We start from the raw sequence: 22,119 nt of genomic DNA, 5'->3' as shown, positions 1-22,119 counted from the left end.
CCAAAGCACTTTTTACCCCACAATTCGTGAGGACACGAATTCCCACGTGACACCATGAGGAAGGACTTTAAACTCTGACCCAGTTCAGCCCTTTCCTAGCCCAGATTTACACTGGCAGACAGCAGAGTGTCTCCCTTGTCACCAAATATTTGCTTTGGTCTAAATGGATGCGCCTTTGGCTTCCGAAAGTCTGGAATTCCTGCAGCAGCACAGGGGGAAAAGTGCCCTGAAGTGACTTTTGGTTGGTGGTTCCTGGGGTTTTGCAGAAGTTGGGAAATCTGGAGGTGATGCTTTCCCATGGCCAGGGCACGCTGGGACTGCAGCAGAGAGGCTGTGTCCCTGCATCGTGGATTCTGGATTGCAAATGTGCATTGCATCCATGCATTGCATTTGTGCCTTGGGATGGTGCATTGTGGCCATGTATTGCACCCATGCATTGCATCCCTGCATCCTGGCCATGCGTTGCACCCATGCATCGTGGTGGTACACCACAGATTCTCTGTGTTGCATCTATGTCGATCTTGGCCCTCCACTGCATCCATGCATTGTGGCATCCATGCATTGAGCTGGAACATCGTGGCACCTATGCACTGAATCTGTGCAGTACAGATGTGCAACCTGGCCATGTGTTGCACCTACACGTTGCATCTCTGCGTTGTGGCATCCATGCATTGAGCTGTAACATCATGGCACAAATGCACTGCACCTGTGCATTGCAGCAATGCATCAAGGCATCTGTGCATTGCAGCACTGCAGTGTGGCATCCATAAATTGAGCTGTAACATCATGGCATCCATTCACTGCACCTGTGCAGCACAGATGTGCAACCATAAATTGTGTTGGCGCCTCATGGCATCCATTTGTTGCATCTGTGCAGCACAGGCATGCAGCTGGCCATGCATTGCACGTACACATTGCACCCATGCGTTGTGGCACCCATGCATTGAGTTGGAACATCGTGGCACCAATGCATTGCATCTGTGCATTGCAGCACTGCATTGTGGCATCCACGCATTGAGTTGGAACCTCATGGCATCCATGCAGCGCACCTGTGCATTGCAGCTGTGCATCATGGCATCTGTACATGGCATCACTGCATTGTGGCATCCATAAATTGTACTGGAACGTCATGGCATCCATGCATTGCATCTGTGCAGCAAACTGGCCATGCACTGCACCTGTGCATTGCAGCACTGCATTGTGGCATCCATGCATTGAGCTGGAACATCATGGCACAAATGCATTGCACCTGTGCATTGCAGCACTGCATTGTGGCGTCCATAAATTGTGCTGAAACCTCATGGTATCCATGCATTGCACCTACACGTTGCACCCACGCATTGTAGCACCCATGCATTGAGCTGGAGCACTATGGCACCCATGCAGTGCATCCCTGCAGCACAGCTCTGCGCCGTGGCTGTGCCTGGCCCCTCTCCATGGCATCCATGCTCTGAGGCCATGCCTGCCGTGGCCAGGTTGGTTTCAGGGCTCGTTGAAGATGCCGGTGCTCACGGATCAGGGCTGAAGGAATTTGGCACGTCCTGGCCTGGCTGGGCACGGGCAGCTCCCGGGCACTGGTGGGATGTGGCTTGTGAGGGCTGGGCTGGGGAGGGACCGTGTTCCCAGCAAAGCAGCCGTGTCCCGGGGCTCCTGCAGCACCCTCCGTGTCCTGCTCCCACCCACAGGCTCCTCAAGTCCCAGGGGAGCACCAGAGCTTCCTCCCGATTCAGCTCGAAATTCCAGCCATGGGCAGCACCCACTGCTGAGCTACTGGAGAATCCATGCCTGGGATTCTCTCCCCTACATGGGCAGGAACACCTTCCACCATTCCAGGTTGCTCCAAATCCAGTCCAACATGGAAAACTTCCAAGCATGGGGCAGCCTCAGCTCCTCTGAGCAGCCTGTGCCAGGGCCTCTCCTCCCTCATAGCCAAAAATTCCTTCCCAATATCCCATCTAACCCTGCCCTCTCCCAGTTTGAAACCATTCCCTCTTGTCCTGTCACTCTCTGGCATTCTGGGGCTGCTCACCCCCACACCAGTCCCTGCATTTCCTCCTCCTCCTGCAGCCTGGATTGATCCCAGAGCACCAGGGATTAAACCACACGAGCTGGCGTCAGCAGAGCACGGACATGGCAGAGGAAAAAACCACCCGAGCCCAAACCCTGTATTTTGGTGTTTGTATAGAAAACATCCCAGCTCCTGCTGCTGAGTGGGAGCATTCCATCAGCCCACCACACAGGGACGGTCCCTATGGAGATTCCCTCAGTTCCAGGTGCTTCCGGGGGGCTCTGGCAGCCCTGGGAGCTGCAGGGATTCAGCAGGGGATACACAAAGCCCTTTCCAGGGTGCTGTGCCTGCAACAGCCCTGGCCAGACGCCGGGAAATTCTTTCCAACATCTGCTGCTCATTGCCACAATGTGAGCTTTGATTCCCCGGGACCCCGCGCCGCTGCCCTCACAGAGTCCCTGCTGCTCCAGAGGAAGTGCTGATAGCAGGCACAAACGTGGAAGCATGGAATGGTTTGGGTTGGAAAGGACCTTTAAAGATCTAGCCCAACATTCCCAGCTCCAAGCTGGAAATATTCTGGATAGAGGGAGAGCCCCCCTGGATTGCCCTGGAACAGAGGGGGTGACACAGATCACCCCACACCTCCAAGCAGGAACCTCCACCCCAGGCAGTCTTCCAAAGGGTTTTCCATCCAAAGTCAGCTGGAAAAAACACTGGGAATGAGGACTTGGGCATGGATCAGCAGAGTGAGGAGCTCCAGGTCTTCCAGCCATGTTTTCCCTGCTATGGGGAAAAGAGCATTAAAACTCCACAGGAAGGCACTGCAAACTCCTCGTGACTCCAGAGCTGAGAAAATTCCTTGATCCACCGTGTTTTCCAGGCCCAGGCTGCTGGAATATTGTCTCCCTCCCTGGTGCTGATGCCATGGGATAAATCCTGTCACAAAGCTCAGCTGCAAAGAAAACATCCCACAAAAAACCTGGGAAAAGCAGCTGGGGCTGGCGCTGCTGACTCGGCGAGGGATTTGCTCATCCCGGGGTCCTGCAAACACATCCGAGGGCAGGCAGAGCCTGGGATTGGTTCACATGGAGGTGCTGGAGCAGGATCTCATCAGAAATAGAAATTTGGATGTAATTCCAGGGTGGGGATTGAACATGGTTTGAACTTGCTGGCTGAGATGGGGTTTGCTTCCAGATTCCGTACGTGTGCAGCGAGGCTGGGTGGATGGGCAGTGTTTTTCCCTCTCCGTGGATTTAAATGGATTTAGAAGAAGTGGATGAGTCTCCATCCTCGTGGGTTTGGGTCAGGTTTGTCCCTCTGTGGTACCCACCAGACATCCCAGTGCCCCCCATTCAATCCAGCCTCCAGGCAGATCCTGTCCACTTCTCCATCAACCAAATCCATCCCTCTTTGCCAAAATATCCACTTTTCCAAAAAATGCAGCTCTATCAGACATCCATCCCTCCTTATCAAAATACCCACTTTTCCAAAAAATGCAGCCCTATCAGACATTGCTGTGCCTGGAGGAATTTAACAGCCATGTGGCACTTGGGGACATGGGTTAGTGCTGGGGGAACGGCTGATTACAATCCTAGAGGTCTTTTCCAACCTAAAAAACTCCATGATTCCCTGATTCTAACCCACCTCCAGGCTTTTGTTCCAGCCCTCCTGAGGCTCCCCAGGGGCAAGGGAAGGGATCCAGCCCAGGACCCACACGTAGGCAGGGGCCATCCACAGCCAGAGGCTGCCCAGAGCGCGGGGCGAGACGGGAAGATGAATTCACGGGGCAGGAATTTCTTGTTTTGAAGAGTCTGGAGTGGGTCTCACCCCACATCACAGGCACAGGTATGCACAGAGCTGTTATTACAAGTTTTAGGGCCGTCCCTTAATGCAGCTCCTCCGAACCCAAAACCCAGATTAATTCCTGCTTGCGGTTGCCCCGTAATTAAAATCGTCTCCAATTCTTCATGAACTCAACAGTTTCCTCCTAATGAAGAGAGGCAGATGAAAGAGACCTTCACTGGGAAAAAGGACTCAGTTATAAATATTCCATTACTTCATCCACCACAAAAGCTATTTGGATGCTGGAAGCTCAGCCTGGGCAGCCAGGGCCAGCCCCCACCAGCCTCAGCAGATACCCCTGAGTGCTGGGGGTATCCAAAAAGCCTCTCCAAGGAAAATTCCTCCAGGAGCTCATCTCTCTCCACCTCTTCTTCCTCATCCTCATCCCCTTTGGCTATTGCAGTGGGACAACAGCAATGGGCAGGAATGGCTGGGCCATGCGGATCATCCTAAAAATGGGGTGATGTCCCCTCCTGCTGGGGATGAGCCCCATGGGATATCACATTCCATGGGGAAACACAGGAAGCTGCTTGCCCTGCTTATCTTGTCGTGCACGGAGCAGAATCCAGCCTGGAAGCGCTGATTTTCCATCCAGCCCACAGCAGAGTCACCCCAGGCCTCTTCATTCCCTGACTTTGGAGCACTGAAATATAAATAAAGCGTCCCTGCCTCCGCCAGGGATGGACACAGAGATGGATTTCTCCTGGCAAGGGCTCCAGGGAGGGGAGGGACAACGCCTGCTCTTCCTCTTCCCTCCTCTGCTCCAGAACCAGCCCCTTCCATCAGATTTCCTTCCAGGAAACTCTGCCTGAGCCTCTGGGATTAGAACAATGTCCAGACTGGGTTGGAGAGGGTTGTGCTCAGGGCAGCCCAGCTCTCCCATCCAGCTCCAGAGCCTGTCCCATGGCATCCCCAGGCATTTTAGGAACCATCTCCCAGCACCAACAAGCCCAAAGCTCCCAGAGCTCCGATCCCACTCCCAGGATGACAGGCATCACTGCCAAGGCTGCACATGGATGTGGAGCACTGCCTTTGCTCCCCTCTCTGTGGGCAGGCTGCAGCCCACACCACCAGCAGCTGCCATAAATCCCTTGGGATTTCGCTGCGGGATCCCTGGACCACAAAGCAGCCCCAAGGGCCAGAGTCACCACGCCGAACCCCTGCACCACAGAAAGCACAACCCCGAGTCTCCAAACCACAGAGATCCCTATTTAGAAATTAAAGTCATATTTTAAATGCAATTAACAATATAATATTAAATAATTAATAATGCCACGTAAATATTAATATTGTTAATATGCAATGATGAATGTTTATGTTATTTTCTATAACAACACACCCCCCAGATGCTGTGACCCTGGGTAAACCCTCCCTTCCCAGTAGGAGGCACTTTTGGGGAGCCCCATTCCCAAATATCCCAATAATAGAGGAGCTCACAGGCTCCTCTACATTGGCTGCCCAAACCCATTCCCACTGCGGGGAATGTGCAGTGCTTGCTGCACACAGAGGGGGAAAAAATGTGATGCGAAGTGCTCTGCAGACACACAAGAACCCAAAAACCAGCTCCATTTTATGCCCAAAAATTCAAATCCATGCCTGGACTATCAGGAGCTCCCGCTGCCCTCTGTGGCGTCCTCGCCTCCAGCTCCAAATCCAGCGAAACAAAGCCAAACCAAGTTCCTGATTTTTTTAATCCTGGGGCGGGCAGAGGGAGATTTGTCTTCCCTCAGCAGCGCCGCTCTCCAGTTTTCCAGCTGGGAAAGCTCCTCAGCCACGCCACAGCCTCCACCAACTTCCCTGCCCCGGCCACCATCGGGGAAAGCTTTTTGGGAAAAACATCCCAAGCCCACTTTTCAGTCAAGGTGGGGAAAAAAAGCAGGATAAAACTCAATTAAGGAGCAGGCAGATATTTTAACCAGCGCCATGGTTTGTATACTCCATCTGGAGTCCAAAGGCTGCCGGGTTTTTTTTTTAGCAGGAGGGAACTGACATCATCTTAATTTCAAATTCCCATTTATTTTTACATCTGGTCTGAATTAATCTTTCTCAGCGTCCTGACTTTCATGTAATGGAATAATTGCTTACAGACTCGGGGTTTAAAGAGCCTGAATAAACCCAGTTTAAAAAAAAAAAAAGAAAAGAAACCCCTTTAAAAACCGATAGTAAAAATCCAGTACCTAGAACCAAACTCCAATATGCCTTCGGGATTGGGAATTTTAAACGGAACATCTCTTTCAGGCAAGAGAGCTCGAATTAATCCCAGCTCTATCCAAGATTCCAAGAGGGAGAGCGAGCCCTGTGGAAAAACACCAACACAAACCAGCCCAGAATTAGGCAGAGCAGCACAGCTCCATCGGTGCCACGCGGGGAGCAGCTCTGGAAAAGCAGAGTTGGGCTCGGAGGGGAAAACATCCTGCTGGCCAGAAAGGCACTGGCCACGAGCAGGAAGAGGAGGATCAGGAATGGGAGAGGGCAGAAAGGTGGCAGGGGGCCAGGGGCACGGCAGGGTCGGGATGTGCCTCACTCCCACGGGCCAGTCAAAGCACACAGGAACACCAAGGATGGCGCTGGGAAAGCTCAGCCCAATTTCCCCGCTGCCACCAGGGCACCGGGTCAGATAAAGCCTGGCTTAGGAGCTGCATGGATTGATCCAGAACGCGTCAGGGATGGCATTCCTGGTGGGAAACGCAGAGAGGGCCATCAGGGACACCAGCAGGGAGCAGCTGTCACCCTAAGCACCTCCATGGGGTGGGGGGCAGCCAAGGGTGAGGGGAGCCCGGGGGCAATGGGGTCCCACAGGTGGCTGTGACCCAGCGACAGGAGGATCCATGGATGAGAGGATCACAGGCAAGGGGACCAAGAGATGGTGGGGACCACGGCTGAGGGCACCTGTGGGTCACCACGAGCCACAGAAAAGAGCTGGCACAGGCACAGAGCACCCACAGGTGAGGGGACCCACTGGGGATGCGTGACCCAGGGGTGAGGGGACAGTTGGGTGAGTGTGGCCCGGAGATAAGGGGGCCTGTGGGTGAGACCCAGGGGTGAGAGGGGACCCATGGGCACCTGTGACCCAGGGACAAAGGGACCCATGGGCACCTGTGAACCAGGAATGAGGGGACCCATGGGTGAGGGGACCTGGGGGTGAGTGTCACCCATGAGCAAGGGGTCCCATGGGTGAAGTGGCCCATGGGTGAGTGTAACCCAGGGACAAGGGGACCCACAGGTGACTGTGAACCAGGAATGAGGGGACCTGTGGTGATGGTGACCCACAGGTGAGAGGACCTGTGGGTGAAAGCAAGGGGTCCCGTGGGTGAGGGGACCTGTGGGTGAGTGCCACCCAAGGAAAAGGGTCCCAAGGGTGAGTGAGACCTGTGGGTGAGTGAGACCCGTGGGCGAGTGTGACCCAGGGGCCAGGGCTCTCACAGATGTGGGGATGAGCGTGACCCAGGGGCCGCAGGTCCCGCAGATGTGGGTACTCAGGGGCACGGGGTCCCGTAGATGTGGGTACCCACGGACCGGGGCTCCTGCAGATGTGGGGACGAGTGTGACCCAGGGGTCCCGCAGCTGTGGGCACCCAAGGGGCGCGGGGTCCCGCAGATGTGAGGATCCAGGGACGAGTGTGCCCCAGGGGACAGGGGTCCCGCAGATGTGGGCACCCAGAGGCGAGAGGTCCCACAGATGTGGGCACCCATGGGCGCGGGGTCCCGCGGGCGAGCGCGCCCCCGGCGCGGGTCGGGGCGGCCGTGTCGGTGTCGCGGCGGTGTCGCGGCGGTGTGGCGGCCGTCGGGGGCCGTGGGGGGGTTCCGGCGGAGCCGCAGCTCCCGCGGGCGGGCGGGCGGGCGGGCGGAGGAAATGACTCGCATTCCTGCAGCCGGGGCCGCTCGCACCGCTCCGGCTCCAACTCGCCCCCGAGCGCAACAAGCGGCAGCGCCGGGCCCACCCGCGGGGGCGAGCCGAGCCGGGCCGGGCTGAGCCACAGCGAGCCGAGCCGAGCCGAAGGGAGCGGAACCGGGCTGAGCCGAGCCGGGCTGAGCCGAGCGGGAGCGCGGTGCGGGGCACGCACCTACCTGCGGCTGCGGGAGCGCGCTGCGTGCCGGCCGTGCCGAGCCGAGCCGAGCCGTGCCGAACCCCGCCGTGCCGAGCCGAGCCGTGCCGAGCCCAGCCCAGCCCAGCCCATCCCGCCGCCCCCGCCCCTTCCCGGGCCGCCCCGCACCGCCCCGAGCGGCACCGGCACCGCCTCCCGCCCCGGCGCCGGGCCCGGGACAGCGGGGACAGGATCGGGAACGGGGCGGCCCCGGGCTGCAGAGACGAGTGCTGACCCCGGAGGAGGCGTGGGGAGCCGGGCACGGTGCCCACGGAAGACTCCGGGAAGAGCCCGAGCATGGCATCCCCTGGGAGGGCGCTCGGGCAGCGTCCCTGCGGGATGGAGCCAGCGGAGGTGCCCGGAGCGGAGCGGAGCTGAGCATCCTCCAGCGGGGAGAGCGGCCGGAGGAGCCTCCGAGGGCTGGGGAACGCTGCTCCGGAGGGCTGGGAGAACTTGGGTGTCCAGCTTGGGTTGGCCTTAGAGCCCTTTCCAGTGGGGCTCCAAGAGAACTGGAGGGAGTTTGGATAGGGGGAATGGATTCCCACTGCCAGAGGGCAGGGATGGATGGGATATTGGGAAGGAATCCTTCCCTGGGAGGGTGGGAGGCCCTGGCACAGGGTGCTCGGAGAAGCTGTGGCTGCCCCTGGATGTGTCCAAGGCCAGGCTGGACAGGGCTTGGAGCAGTCTGGGACAGTGGAAGGTGTCCCTGCCCATGGCAGGGTTTGGAATGAGATTTTTTTAAAGAGCTCTTTTAATCCAAACAACCCTGGGTTTCTATGATCTCCTAGGAAAGGCACTCACATGTCCTTTGGAGGGGTCTCAACACCCTTGTGTAGGGGAGCCCTCACACCCATCCCATTATCCCCAGCCCCTGGACATCATAGAATCCCAGTTTTTAGGATTCACGTTGAGGCAGGAGCAGAATTAAACCCCATTCCCATTAAATCCCCCCCTAGCAGCTGGATGAAGGTGAGTGTGGCTCACTCATGTGAGGCCTGGCCACCCTTAGGAGCTGATGCACACACAGATCCCTCTCCATAGGTGACCCAGGCCCGGAATAGCAACAGCAGCAGCACCATAAATTAGCAGCAAAGCATCTCCGAGCCGCTCCTCCTTCAGAAGTGCCATCTGGCGAGATTGTTTTTGGAGGAGTTATTTATTCCTCACTTTAACCGTCTAAAGGCGTTCCTCGGGCTGACCTGCGAGGCCGCCTCGGCCCCCGCAGTCTCTCCGAGGCTCTGGCAGAGAGGAGCCGCTTGTTCCCAGCCCTAAATAAAGAGCAGCTCTGCTGTGAGCACCCTGACACTCCTTGCTGAAATCTGTTTGCAGCTCAGCAGCTCGTGCTGGGTAATTCCATCATGGGAGCGCGCGGCGCCGGCGCTGGGAATCCAACGCGCCGCTCTCCTTTGTGGAGAAAAACAACCTGGCTTTCTGCAGGGATGGGGCTGGATATCCCTTGGGTTTGGGATCACTCTCATCCTCCTGTCCATGCCAGGTGGAACTGGGAGAGGGTTTCTACCTCACAGCTCCTGCTCGAGTCCTTACAAAGACACTGGTGCCACTGCCAAGGGCATGGAGAGCGTCCTGTCCAAGCAGGGCCTGTCATTCCAACACGGCCTGTCTTTCCAGCCAGAAATATCTTTTTTTTTTCCCCAAAAACTCCCTCTGGAAACACCCCTCCTGCAGATGACACAAGCAAAGCCTCCCTTTGGTTCATTTATCCAAACCCACAAATCATTTTAGGGATATGGGGTGGCACAAGCAGGACACGGCCCCATTGCTGCGGTGCTGAGGAGGACGAGCGGGTCCTGCTGAGCACATCCCAGGCCCTGTGAAGCACAGGGATACAGGAACCCAGCTCCTGCCTTGCTGCAGAGGCTAAATAAAGCAGCAGGAAGAGCTCTGGGATGCCAGCGAGGCGATGTATAAACACCGACGTGGATGGCGCGGCTGCTCCCGAGCCAGGGGGGAAAATCTCGGCTCATTCCAAAGGGAGATGCTCCCAGGGCTGGAGGAGACACTCCAGGAAAAGCCATCCCAGGCTGCAACGTGGGGAGAGCTCGGAAAGATGGACCTCAGCCAGGGTCTGCTCTGCCTCTGCTCTCTGGGAGAGGAAAAGCCCAAAGACTCCGGTGACATTTCCCTCACAATCCTGGAATTAATCTCCCTCAAAGTCCCAAGGAGCGGAAATGCAGATGGAAAATGGGGAAAAAAATTTGAATTCTTTTGGGGTTGGTTTGGTTATTTTTTGCATTGCTAAGCCTATCTCAAAATAATAATAATTAAAATTAAAAAAAGGTGGTGTGGTTATGGCTGAAAATACCATTCCCATAAAATACTCTTGCACTGGATGTATTTATATGGAAAGGACAGGAAATAGCAGCAGCTCACTGTGATCCTGCATTATCACCAGGCGAGTGTCTCCCATCCCAGAATTTCAATGCTGCCATTGTCGCTGGCAGGAAGGGACACGGAGACGTGGGAGCTCTCTTATCTCATAGCGTCCCTCGGATTTTGTTAATGGCATAAAAATTATTACTCCAAAAGCAACAAAATAACAACTAAACACACCCCTTTCTGCATCCCACCCCCTTCCCAAAGGCTGCTGGATTAGTTGTGCTAACCCAGGCTTGCTGCTTTTAGTGCCCAGCATCCATTTCTAGGGATTTTTGGGATGTCCTGCTAAGAAAATTGACCCTGGAGCAGCAGCACAGGGACCTCCGTGCTGACCACAAGCCTTGTGGGGTGCATTTGGGGACAGGGGTGTCACCTCTGCTCGGTGACACCTGGCACAGCACCAGACTCCACGATCCTGATGGGCCCCTTCCAGCTCAGCATATTCCAGGGCTCCAGCTCTGGCTGCAGCTGGGATTTAGAAATTCCTCCCTGGACAAGAGAGGAAAACAAATCCCAGCTACTGTGAGAGGGCTGTGCCGGGGCTGGGGAGGTTTCTCAGCCCATAAGGGGAAGAAATTAAATAAAGAATCCCTGGTGTGGAGCCACAACAGCCGGAGTGTTGCTATAAACTCCGGAGAGGAGCTGGAGCTCGCTCCCATTCCTGCATTTCACGGGGATTTCCAAGGAAGCTTTTCCTCCCTCCCTGGCCAGGCTGGGGTGGCCAAGTCCTTTTCCCCCCCAGCACAGAAGCAACCAGGCCGGAGGGACCCTCTCCAGCTTTTTCTGGGCTGTTTAGGAGAATTTAATCTGATTTTTTAACCATAAATACCCAACTCGTGGAGATCTCATCCAGCCTCTGCTTCAATTTGGTTTGAATGTAATATAATTAATAACCCTGAGCTGATTAATAATAATAATAATAATAATAATAATAATAATAATAATAATAATAATAATAATAGTAGTAGTAGTAGTAGAAAAATTAAAAGCCTGAGCACCCATTGGGACCCCTACTCAGGGGTTTTGCCCCCGTGCTTCCCCTGGGGGTACCCACCTGGGGGCAGCTCCAACTCCATCCATCCCAGCTGAATTTTGGGAAAACTAATCCCTGGATGGTGCTGGGAAAGGGGGAACATTCCCTAGGAGAGGCCTGGGGACACCCCAGCTCAGAAGCCAGGTGGAGAGCAGGATGGTTCCTTAATTCTGGATTTTTGGCAATGGCAAACCACTCCTGGCTCCCCAGGAATTCAGGGATGCTCCCAGAGGGGCTCTTCCCATCTGATTTTAGCCAAGGGAGGATGCTACTGCATTTAACTGGCCCCCAAAAATCCCCCTCTGTATTTACCACGCCCAGCCTTTGCTGGTAAGTCAGCAAGGATGAAAATAAGATGAGATTTAAACCCAATGAGGCTGGAAAATGAGAAAATCCAGCCTGAACCCCCAAGTGTTGGAACCATCAGGAAAATCCAAGCGTGCACCCGGCAGGGGAGCATCCCCCAGCTCCTCCAGCCCAGCATCCTCCTCCTCCTCCTCCTCCTCAGCAGCAGGGATGCCATCGGAGCCGTGACATTCCTCGGGATGGCCGGAGGGAAAGGCGGGATCGCCCCAAACCCAAATCCCCTGCTCCTCACCCAATCCTCACCAATTTGCTGAATTCATCAGCAAATTATTTATAAATTCAGTGATTTTCAGGCAGGGATTTTCTATGGAGTAAGTCTGGCTTTCCCACAGCCCCATTCCCAAATCCACTTTCATTTCCCTCTTTTAAAACCCCATTTTCCCCCTCCCACCCTTTCTGTTTTGGGGGGGCCCAAAGAGCTTTTTCATGGCCTGGAGGTTACTCCTAGAGTTTGCTCCCAAGCTGGCAGAGCTGCTGCAATCCCATGGAATTGTGGTGTAAAGCAGGAAAGGGCACTGGGGAGGGCCAGACGGGGAGGAAAGATCACAGGAGCGAGCAGGGGAATATTTTTAGCCCGTCTGTTCTCCAGCACTCCATGATTCCAACCCCATCTGACAGAGGGGCAGACGCCTCAGGGCTGCTGGAACGGGAGAGAAACCCCGGCAAGGGCCCCCTCAGGGGGGTCACCAACAGCCCTGACCTACAAAACATCAGAGAATCCCCCCCCTCAGTTGGGTGGGTGGGAGGAAAACTGGGAATTTCTCTGTTGGACAAAAAAAAAATTAAAAAAAAAAAAAAAAAAAAAAAAAAGAGGAGTTTGGGTGATGAAAGACATCAAAGAGCCAGGGCTCTAAAGGAGGAGGTGTGGGGGGCACATTCCCCCTGGCGCCCTGTGCCCAACTCCTTGCTCACCTGTGCCCATGGATTTCCCATGGCAGCATGGCTGGGTTACAAGTTTGCAGGAGCCGCTGTGAAATCTGGCAATGGGGTCATGAAGCTGAAGGTTTTGCTCCAAACCTGATCCAGGTGGATCTGGGATAAAGCTGGGAAAAGGGGTCGGGGGGCAGGGCTGGCTTTGCTCTGTGCAAAGTGCAGCAGCATCAGGAATGGATTGGGCACGAGGGGTCATGGAGCAGCACCACATTCCCACTGGGAGAACTGGAGATCCTCCAATGCACTTCCTGAAGGGAACCCAGCAGAACCCTCACAGCCTGAGCCAGTTCAATTGTCACCCTGATTTTTTAAGATTTTCTAAGCCTTCTGATGTTTACTCTTGTAATGAACTTTCTTACACACTTTCTGTAAATAACTTCTTGTTTTGCATTCTTCTATAGAGAAGGAGAAATTTGATGGACTGTTGGTTTGTCCAGTGTCATTGGAGAGGTGACACTGGACAAACTCCAATCCACTGTCACTTTTGAAAATCTATAAATGTCAGAGTCAGAAAACAAACTTCCTTTGTCCACCTTGAGAACAGCGGTGTGTGCGTGTTGTGTTATTTCGTGTCCTAGGGTGAGAGCTAAATTAGGATTTGCCCATTATTTAATAATTTAATAAATTAAAATATTTTTAAAACTAATTAATTAAATAAATTTAATAATTCCCCATAATTTAATTTAATCCCCATAATTTAAACCTCAGCTCCATCACAGAAGGACACAAAGGCTTCTACCCTATCCCATCCCCTTCACCCACATCACCACGCCCTGGGGTGGCACTGCCCTGCTGGGATGTGCTTTCCTTGGCATGGTTTGTAAAAACCCTGGTGCTAGCACAACTTTCTGGGGTGCTCTTTGAATAACCCTAACCCAGCAGCTCTGCTGGTGCTGTTTCCATCCCCAGGGAAAGCAGGCAGGCACCTTTTGCCCGTGGAAACAGGACACCAGCCTGGTGCTGTGTAAACAGGATATTGCAGCAGGGAAAATCCAGCCCAGTCCCCCCCTCGGTGCCCAGGGAGCCCAGGGAGCTTGGCCATGGCCCCATGTGTCCATCAGGCACCCATCAATGATTTACTGCTGCTCTGAAGAGCTGTTTGTGCTCCCGGCCTCGCCGCCGGCCCCGGCCAAGGTCAGCGCTCCATTTGGCAGGGAAGGGATGGATGCCAAAGGGGAGAGCAGATGGCAGTGCAAGGCAGGGAGAGGCAGAGCCCTCTTGGACCCCAGAGCCCCCCTGGACCCCAGCAGCAGCTCCAGGGGCTCATCCTGAGCATCCCTGCTCCCACCAGAGGAGCCTGGAGCAGCTGGGGATATTTCCATATCAGTTCCATATTTCCACGATTTGGGTTGGATCTTAAAGCCCATCTCATTCCATTCACCACTTCCACATCTTCCTCATCCCCCTCCTGGCACTGCAGGGGTGCCAGAGCTGGTGCTAACAGCACCTGCCTGGGGTTTGAGTCACAGCAGGGCTGAAATTCCCATTTGGAGACAGCAGTAATCACTTCCCACTGGGATCACCAACATGGCCTAAAACCACTCTTGGAAGCACCAACACAGCCCAAAACCAGTCCTGGGAGCACCAACATCGACATAACACCACTCCTGGGAGCACCAACATGGCCTAAAACCAGTCCTGGCAGCACCAACATGGCCTAAAACCAGTCCTGGGAGCACCAACATCGACATAACACCACTCCTGGGAGCACCAACACGGCCTAAAACCAGTCCTGGCAGCACCAACATGGCCTAAAACCAGTCCTGGGAGCACCAACATCGGCCTAACACCACTCCTGGGAGCACCAACACGGCCTAAAACCAGTCCTGGGAGCACCAGCATGGCCTAAAACCAGTCCTGGGAGCACCAACACGACCTAAAACCAGTCCTGGCAGCACCAACGTGGCCTGAAACCAGTCCTGGGAGCACCAACGTGGCCTGAAACCAGTCCTGGGAGCACCAACACCAGGATATGGGGCTGGATCAAACCAGGCACCTCACACCAAGGGTTCCCAAGCTGCTAGTGCTGCCAGGCAGAGTTTGTGCAATTCCTGTGCTTTTTGAAGCCGCCGCCGGGCCCTCCCCCCACGCCTGCCCAAAAGAGAATTGATTTTCATGAAATGGACTGAGGCAGCCTCCAGGAGGATCCATAGCTGGGCTAATATTTGCCTAATGGGCTCCCACAAATAGCTCGTTAATCCCTTTGTGTTTATTAATGGCACACGGGAGCCAGACAGCTGCAGCCAAGATCCCTGTGCCCCTGAGATCCCAGAGAAATCAGATTTTGGGGTCTCCAAGCTCCCAGAGACCCCAGATTTCAGGGTTTCCAAGCTTCCTGTGTCCCTGAGCTCCCAGGAACCCTAGATTTTAGGGTCTCCAAGCTCCCTGTGTCCCTGAGCTCCAAGAGATTCCAGATTTTGGGGTTTCCAAGCACACCAGGTCCCTGAGCTCCCTGGATTCCTCAGTTCCCAGGGTTTCCAAGCTCCCCAGGTCCCTGAGCTTCCAAGGACCCCAGATTTTGGGGTTTCCAAGCTCTCTGTGTCCCTAAGCTCACAGAGACCCCAGTTTTTGGGTTCTCCAAGCCCCCTGGGTCCCTGAGCTCCCACGTTTTCCAAGCTCCCTGGGCACGTTGCTGTGGTCCCATATCCCTGTATCCCTTCACTTTGGTCACCCCCTTTTTTGTCCCTGAGCCTCTCCTTCCCTCTCCCTCCCAAAAATGGGCTCAACTCCCCACTGAGTGCTCTGGCACCCATGGGACAGCCTGGAGCTGGCACCATGTCCCAAAAAGCCTTGAAACCCCCCCAGATTTAGTCATGGATTGGGAATATCTCCCTGCTGTGGCAGCAAACAGCTCATTCATGTGTTTATTTGCTTATTTAGCTGTAAATTAGTATCAGGAATGTTCTTGTAAACCTGTAAGTGAGCAAATGCATTTGAGGGCTTGAAAAATCATGGTGCATTATTGCAGTGTATTTTTCCTGATGGGATTTTGGGGTGCTCCTTTGCTAGGGAAAATCTGTGGATAGATATAGATATAGATATAATTTATATATAAAAATATATTTTATATAAAAATATATAGATATAACTTATATAAAAATATATATTATAATTTATATGGATATATATTTATATATTTCTATATAATATATATAATATAGAGATAGATATCAAATATATACCTATATATAAAAAGATGTATTTATACATGATATATAAATATATATTATTTATTTTATATAAATATATGTATATTTATTATATAAAATTTTATATTATATAAAATTTATATATTATATAAAATTTATAATTATCAATATCTATCCTATATTTATATGCATCTATATTATATATTATTTATATTCTATTGTTATTTATATTATTGTTAATAATTTATAATTATTAGTAATAAACTATAAATTAAATATATATTTTTAGAAATGTAAAATTATTAATGATAATTTATACTATAATATAAATATAATTCATATTATTATAAATAATATGAATAATATTATAACATTATTATATATTATATTATTTGGTCATTTATATATAAAACCTGAGCAACTTGGGCTAGTGGAAAGTTTCCCTGCCAATGGCAGGGGTTTGGAATGAGATGGCCTTTAATGTCCCTTCCGATCCAATCCAAACCATTCTGGAATTCCATGATTCCTGTTGCCACCCCTCCCTTCTCTGCAGCAGGAAAAGGCAGAATTTTGGTTTGGTTTGGTTTGGTTTGAAGGGCAGCTTTCAGTGGAACCTTTCCCAGATATGACATTTCCCTGGGAAGCAGCAGCTGTGGATCTCTGGGGGTTTCCCCTGCCAGCCCCACACGCTGCTCCCAGGAAAAGGGGGTGTCTGAATGGTGACAATGCCATCCCCAGCTCTCACCCAGCTGGGTCATCCTGCTCCAGAAGGGTTTGTCCCTCAGGAAGTCAGCAAAGTTCCCCCTGGAAGAACATTGTCTCCCAGATCATCAACAAATTGAATTTCTGGAAAATGTGGCCTTGAAATGACATCATTCCCTGGGAACGATGACCCAGAACAGGCTGAGGGGACACCAAGGCCAGGTGAGGCTCAGGGATGTGCCCCATCCCTGCTGATTTCCATCCCAAAGGATGGGAGCTCTTGGGGTGAACACAGTGCCCAAGCCAGCCCCCATGGGTGGTGTGGCACCCTGAGCTGGGGTCCTGCACTTCCAGGAGGGAATTTGCTCCATGTTTAGAGCCCTCCCTGCCTTCCCAGGCTCTGGGATTGTCCCAGGTTTCATTAGAGCAGGCTGGGAGGGGAGAGCTGGCTCACCCTTCCCCAGGGCCGTGTCTGGGAGCTGGGGCAAGGCAGAAATCACAGCTTTGGGGACGGATCTGGGCCACCCCAAAATGTCCCTTCCTGCCTTGGAAGCTCCCAAACCCCTGTCCCATCCCTGGAAGAGTCCAAGGCCAGGTTGGATGGGGCTTGGAGCAACCTAGGACAGTGGAATGAGTGGAATGAATCCCTGTTTCTGTCAGGGGGGTTGGAACTGGATGGTCTTGAAGGTCTCTTCCAACCCAAATAATTCTGGGATTTTAGGGTTCTAGCCTATTTTGGGGTCCCATCCCAGCAATGGGTACATTGGGTTTATTGGACCTGTTAAATTTTTTAACAAAAAACTTAACTCCCCTCCATGGCAGGACCTGTGTCTGTGATTATCAAGGCCAGGCCCCATCACCAAAACCTCAATCCATTCTCCCACAAGCTCACATTTTCATGGCACCCTCAAAATCCCTGGGTTCCTACCCCAAACATCCCAGAGCAGCTGGACCTGGCCCTCTCCCCTTCCCAACCAAGCTGTTTATGAGCTCTGGGAGCACAATAAAGCAAAAGCAGCTGTGGCTATGACCTCCTTTTATGTGATTCCTTTTTTTTCCTTCCTCTGAATTTTCATGATCCAGTTATAAAGCCCTGGGAAAGAGAGGTTTAAAGGAGAACCCTGACACCCATCATTGCGGGGGCATGAAATGCAGAGCCTCAACTCTCATCCATCCCAGGAAATTATTTCAATCCAATCCAAAATTATTTCAATGATCCAAATGATTTCAATCCAAATCTATTTTTTTTTTGTTTATTTTTAAAGAAAATACTAAAAATAAAGCTCCTGGAAGCCAGTGATGGACAGTGAGGGAGAAATCCTAGGTGTTCCTTGTTCAGCCTTGCCCACCTCATGTTTGCACAATTCTGCCCTGTGCCAACATTTCTTTGTCCAAGGCCTTCCCTGAAGGAAGGAAAGGGGTGAAGGATGCTGTGGGCATCCCAGAAAAACTGGGAAATTGTCACCCCTGTGCCACCCTGCTTGTGGCACCACTCCCAGCTGCTCCAGCAGCACTTGCTGTATTGAAAATTAATGCATTTTTTTTTTTGCAGAGGGTCCTGCTGTTATCCCATCCAATAAACCCAATCCTGGCTCAGCCCAGATCCCATCCTGCTCCAAAGCCCAGGAACAGATGCCTCCATCTCCAGCCGGGATTTTCTGCAGTGTAGGGCTCCCCTTTCCTCCCATTTACATCCCAAATCCTCCCATTGGATGCGGCAGCACATCCCACACCCCAGATTTCCACAGACCCTCAGCACACACTTGGAGCAGGTTGTTTTATGGCACCAGTGATTAGGAAGATGCTGCCTTGAAGAAAGGAAGGGTTGGGGCTGTCAGAGCAGGAATTCAGGGCTCTCTCCAGCCCTGTGGTGCTCTGGAGAGCCTGGAGCTCCCCAGGGCTTACCCCAACACCAGCTGCTTGGCTCATCATCCCCAAATCAAATAAAACTAAAAAAAAAACAAAACAAAACAAAACAAAAACAAACAAACAAACAAACAAACAAAAAACAACAAAAAACAACAAAAAAACAAATTCACAAACTGTCCAATTTTCTGCTCTGTGTGTGAGGAAAGAGCTGCAGCATCCCTCCCTGGAGCAGCCAGGACTCCTGTGCTCTGCCAGGGCAGCTGCCCCTGGTGAAGGCTGGTGCCACCTCCTCACCCTCCTCATCCACAGCGGGGATTTTCCCCTCTTTCCAGCAATATTCCCAGTGCCTGAGGCTTTCCCAGTTTCTCAGGAACATGGAATGCTGCTGCACACATGGATCTGCCCAGCCAGTGCTCCTAGGAGGAAATCAGCAGAACAAAGCAGAGAAATAACCCTCCCAGTTTCTTTTTCCAAATAGAAATCCCTGCTTTTAGGCATAATCAGGAGAGTTTCCAAGGCACAAAAAGCCTTTCTTCCATCCCTCCCTCCCCAAGCTCAGCAAACAGCCCTGCCTGCAGAGCCAGACTGGATTTATCACATTCCCATGGCTGTGTTTATGACAGGGCTGGATCTCAAGCTGTTACATGAAGAACACCAGGCCTGCCCTCCCCTGAGCTAGGTTTCACACCCAGCCTAAACCTAAACCTAAACCTAAACCTAAACCTAATCCACATCTCATCCCTCAGACACCCCAATCACCCCGTGCAGGGATTGCTGCTACCAGCTCCTGGAATTGTGCTGCTCCTTCCGCTCACCATGGGGAATGAACAGCACGATTCCTTCCTCCCCAGCCATCCCAGGAGAGGACAACACATCTGTGGGAGCAGCAAAATCCCATCCCAGAGCCGCCCCATCCCAGTGGCGTGGGAAGCTCCCCACACAAGTGCCCAGGCCAGCCGGGTGGGGTGAGCCTGGAGAAGACCTTTAATTACACAGGGCTGGGTGTTTTTCCAGTTGCAGAAGCCCAGCTGATTATTCCCTCCCTGTGCCAGGCGCCATTAGTGCTGTTTGACTACTAATTGGCAATTAATAATATCTTTGCATGATGCAAATGGGTTCTAAACACCTGCAGATCGATTATTTTGATGCCTTCAGGTTTGCAAAGTGCAGCAGTGTTTGGGGGCTTGGATGATGGGGGGTTTTTGCTATGAGCTGGAAAAGTGGGTGTTTAGGGGTGCAAAAGGATCATTCCCACAGCACCTGTGGATTCTTTGCTTCTTTTTTGCCAGGGTTGGGATTAAATGCATGAAATGGTGTTTCTTGTAGGGACTGAGATGTTTATTAGTTCTTATCTCTGTCACAGTGTCACAAACCCTGAGTTCTGCAGCACTTCACTCTAACAAACTAAAAATGGAGCCCCATCTCTCTCTATAAGGCTTTTTAAGGATAAACTGTCCAGTTAAGAAATGACACCTCAATTATTTTCACTTTTAACCCAATAACCAACCACCCATGGCTGCAATGGGGACTTTTTATCCAATTACACAAAACCACCCAAACCCATGGAGAAGAAGGTGAAGAAGAAGGAGCAGCCTCCACCCTCAAACCTCCATCTTCTTTTTTATATATTGCTATATTCTAAACCCTTAAACTCTGAGTTTTCCACCCTGTGATATCACACAATTCTGTTCAAACTCCACACCCACAATCCCAGTTCTGCCATTCCCTTCTGGAAGTTTTTCCACAGCCCTCAGGTCAGTCAGTGCAGTGTTCTCCTGGGGGTCAGAGCCTGGCAGCACAGAAAGCCCAAAATTCTCAGCAATTCCCAGGGTCCCGAGAAGCCCCCAGCAGGAGTGGGCAGCCCAGGGAATGCCTGGCTGGGGAATTTCCCTGGCTGACCCACGGGATGGGTGCCAGGGCTGCGGGGCAGGGCTGGGGCTGCTGCTGCTGCCCAGCTGATCAAAAGGCCACTGGGACGTGTCCGTCTGTCCATGGACAGGACATGCCGGGCTGGTCCTGCTCCAGGTGCCACGGGGAAGGAGGGAATGACATTCAAAACAGCCTCAAATCCCAACAGGAGCGGGATGGGAGGCAGCATGGCACGGAGGCAGCTTTGCTTATGCTAATGGGGGAGAAGAGTCTGCAAACAGCTCCAGGTGAGAAGATTGGGCTGGGATTTTCCATGGGCAATCAGCCAGCCCCAATCCCTTTTATCTGCTCTCGGGAATGTCTGATTCCTGGGGGGATGGCTGCTCCTCACCCCGAGGCTCTCCAGCATCCTTGAGTTGCAGCATCCACGGGCCCCATTCCCCAGGTCGGGGTTTTTGGGGGAATTTGGCTGCCCCTGAGCACCTCATTCCTGCAAACATCTGCAGGAGACTGGGGAGAAGCTGGATAAGCAGCACAGGCTCCACCCACGGTGTTCCAGAGGATTTGGGGTTATTTTGGGGAAGAAACACAGCATCATTTTGTTTTGTATTTCCAAGGGCTTTCATGGGGAGGGGGAATTGTGCAGAGAGGTCCTTCCCCCTCCACAGCCCCATCCCAGCAGGATCAGCTCCCTGATGGTGGTGGCAAACCCCTCCCGAGTCATTTACCTGCTTTAAATCCATCAGGATACAAAGCTGAGGTGATTTTTTCATAGCACAAGCTACTTATACTCTGAGCTGTGTTCCCACACTGTCACTCCCTTTAATTTTGGGGGATCAGATAGCTCCTATCAGCCCTGCTAACTCTGCTGGCTGCCCAGCAAGTCTTGCTCTGGGCTTACAGAGGCATCTCTAGGAAAGATAAGCAAGATAAAGGAATTGCACACCCCAAAAGACAAGAAGAGGCTCCCCAAGTGCAGTGGGAACACCTGCCTGGAATTCTGTCTCCCTGACTCCAGGACTGGTTTTGCAATCAGATCTCCCAGAGAATGAACTCACACAAAGAACATGGAAAACCAGCAAAGGCCCCATTTTTCCCCCATCTGGGCAATTCCCAGAGGTGGGTTTGCAGACCTGGAGAGCAGGAAAATATAAGTCACTTGTGCAATGGGCTGTGTGATGCTGTCAAGTGCTCAGGGAGATCTTTCAGGGAAGGGAAAGCGAGTTGGGAGCAGAGCAAAAGTAATTTTTTCCCTTTTTCTACCCAAAAGCTCTTCCTGACACTGAGCAGACCCTGCTCAGAGAACACCTCAATAAACACTTTCCTTCCCAGGCTGCACATGAACTTCTCACAAAAAAATAATCAGTGTTCCTTTGATGAATCATTTGCATTCAAGGTAATTAAACTTTAATCAGCAAAGCCAAAGAAAATGAGGAGTTTTTTTTCTCCAGCAGAGATGAGATAGAGCTGGACCTGATTCCTATCAAACCCAACACTGCCCAGCTCCTCCAGGTCTCTCCATCTCTTGTGGGAAACAGGGTGAGGAAGAACAAAGGGTGCTAGGAAACAGCAGGATAATCCATGGGTTTTCCAAGTGAAATGGCAGCGCTGAGTTCATGGGGATAAAAATTCCCTGCTCCTCCCTGTCTGCTTTCTGGTGCCTCACTTGCAAACCCTCAGTGCTGGAAAAACCCTCCCCACCCAGGCAGGGCAGCCGAGGGCAGGGGAGCTGCTCATTACCTGGGCTGGCTGGGTGCTGGGAATGAGGCTGCTCCCTTTCCCTTTCTGTCCCCTCCCTCTCTCCATCCCCATCCTTGTCCCCATTCCCATCAGATTCCCATTCCTGTGCTTGTTCCTGTCCCCATTC

The 22,119-nt window shown here is 52.5% G+C and overlaps 1 protein-coding gene across 4 annotated transcripts in view; it reads right to left on the bottom strand.

The window, feature by feature from the left end:
• The window catches only part of FRMD6 (FERM domain containing 6), a 48,084-nt gene that overhangs the window by 19,172 nt on the left and 6,793 nt on the right, over positions 1-22,119 (bottom strand). For 2 of the 4 annotated variants that reach the window (XM_063159623.1, XM_063159626.1), the window contains exon 3: positions 6,028-6,146. The exons of 1 other annotated variant lie outside the window; for it this stretch is intronic. The gene's annotated coding sequence lies outside the window, so the exon portion shown is untranslated. Of the gene's footprint in view, positions 1-6,027; positions 6,147-7,917; positions 7,971-22,119 lie in introns of those variants that run through there. One more of the 4 variants, XM_063159624.1, reaches the window with a different exon arrangement.

This window comes from Melospiza melodia, chromosome 6 (assembly GCF_035770615.1).
Source record: "Melospiza melodia melodia isolate bMelMel2 chromosome 6, bMelMel2.pri, whole genome shotgun sequence".
NCBI lineage: Eukaryota > Metazoa > Chordata > Aves > Passeriformes > Passerellidae > Melospiza > Melospiza melodia.
This window is presented reverse-complemented; position numbering and strand designations above follow the sequence as displayed.